The 2207-nt window shown below is 49.7% G+C and overlaps 1 non-coding gene across 1 annotated transcript; it reads right to left on the bottom strand.

The window, feature by feature from the left end:
* Nucleotides 1-291: 291 nt before the first annotated feature.
* On the bottom strand, nucleotides 292-380 carry TRNAR-UCU (transfer RNA arginine (anticodon UCU)). Its single transcript is given in 2 exon segments — nucleotides 292-327; nucleotides 344-380. It is a non-coding gene; the product is annotated as a tRNA-Arg (tRNA).
* Between the last annotated feature and the right edge of the window lie 1827 nt (nucleotides 381-2207).

Raw genomic sequence — 2207 nt, 5'->3', positions numbered from 1 at the left:
TCCTGCCCTTCACAACAAAAAATCCTAAACTTCTAAAAAACTCACCATGTGAGGATCCGAACTTTAGAAAGCACAATGATGATCGAAGGCAGCAGTTCTTTTCAAAGCAAGCAATGCAGCCTCTCTCTCTTCATGAGGCACCGAGGAGAGATTAGAAAGAGAAACACAGCCTCCTCCGCTCTCTGCGACTTCATAGGCATACATTGCCAGAGGCCCCTGCAATGAACTAATTCTGCACCGTGAAGTATGAATTAACAGTTCTGTCATAATCCGGAGAACTCTGTACCAAAACGACTCTGGTGGGACTCGAACCCACAACCTTTGAATGCCTTCACAGCCAGCCTAGAAGTCCAACACGCTATCCATTGCGCCACAGAGCCACCTGTGGAAGTACGCGCCTCTGAGTGCACTCCTGATGGAATTGAGAAAAAGTGATGATCGTGTTCGATCACTTTCCCTTTAGTGAAAGTGCAAATACATCTCTAAGCATGAGATGGACGAGGACTGCTCTCGGTCCAGTTACAGGGTCTCGGGGGGGGGGTGACGTATTTTGGGCCAGGTTATAGTTACTTTATACCGCAAGCTTCTTGTTGTTTGCGATTCCTGTTCACCTTCTTACGGGATATGAACCGTTACTTGTATTATGATGTTGAGCCCGCCCCTCTATTGCTGTCAATCACCACTACAAACATTAAAACTTGTGTGCCTATAGGGCCTCGCCAACTGCTCCTTGCTTCAAGGGAGTCCACGAGAGGGCGCGGTAAAATCACACCGGAAGCTTCCTCCTGCGCTCTCTACTAAGTTTAAGTTCTGATAGTGAAATATTAAATACTAGCAGCCTGTCCCGACGTTGTCCAGGTATGAAATAGAATTTGTGTAATGTGTGTATTTGGCAAGGGCAATTTATTTTAAAATCTCGCGGTAGACAACATTTTTTGTTTCAAATGGGGGTGGGGTCGCACGAATAGGGACGGAGAAGGGCCAGCTACAGCCCTGGTTGATGTTAGCAGGCGCGTGTAATTGGTGTAGTGATCCGCCGCCTGAGCCCGGCTACAGCCCTGGTTGATGTTAGCAGGCGCGTGTAATGTCGTTGAATGAGAGAGTTATCAGCCGCGGGTAAATCCGTTTAATGAAAGAGTTCAGTGACAGCGAGTAGGAGAGGCTGCAGTATTTGTCCCCGCAGACACACTCATTTGCGTGTTCCCCCGCTTGAGGCCCAGATGCAGGCCTGTTTGATGTTAGCAGGCATGTGTTCCCCCGCTTGAGGCCCAGTAGCAGCCCTGGTTGATGTTATCAGGCGCGTGTAATTAGTGTACTGATCCACCGCCTGAGCCCGGCTAGATCCCTGGTTGATGGTAGCAGGCGCGTCTAATTTCGTTGAATGGGAGAGTTCAGTAACAGCGCGCAGGAGAGGTTGCAGTAATGTTACTTACCAGGCCTCCAGCTGAATGCGTTTGTCATGCCCCCAGCACACGGCCACAGCAGACGATCTTCTGATTAATTTACGAGCCACATGGCATGAAGGGCGGAACATAGCACACGCCCCCAGCGTTTCTCACGCCCCCAGCGTGCCCCTTGATACGGCGCAATTGCGTTCACATGGCATGAAGGCCGGACACACGCCCCCAGCTTTTTTCACATCCCCCAGCATGTCACGCCCCCAGCGTGCCCCTTGATGCTGTGCAGCAACGTAATTGGCGCTTGTATGTACGACTCACATGGCATGAAGGGCGGACACATGCCCCCAGCGTTTGTCACGCCCCGAGCGTTTGTGACGTCCCCAGTCCACTCCCACAGCCCACGATGTGATGGCCGTACCACATGCCCCCAGCGTTAGTCACGCCCCCAGCCCACGCCCACAGCACAACGCAGACACGCCCACAAGGCACTACTTTGCTGGCACGGTTCTTTTACCTTTTAAATGTATATGGTGTCCTACGTTACAATTGTATGTCTTGCACTGTATGATTGTGATGAACACCACTGTTTCTTGAAAAGTTAATAAAAACAATTTTTATAAAAAGAAGAAAAAAAATGTATATGGTGGCCGTCTGCATAGCCTATGTCCTTCTGCTGCAACTGCCCTTTCCAACGCTGTAATGGGTGTTGTGGTTGGTTCTGTGGTTACTGAGATTACCCGCCTCAAAGGTTTGGGCTCTCTCTTTATAATATTAGTATGGATCACATCATGAATTCACATAACTGAA

The sequence above is a fragment of the Lissotriton helveticus genome, chromosome 8 (genome assembly GCF_964261635.1).
Source record: "Lissotriton helveticus chromosome 8, aLisHel1.1, whole genome shotgun sequence".
NCBI classification, from domain to species: Eukaryota; Metazoa; Chordata; class Amphibia; order Caudata; family Salamandridae; genus Lissotriton; species Lissotriton helveticus.
Note: the sequence above shows the minus strand (reverse complement) of the source record. Positions and strands in the feature narration are given on the sequence as shown.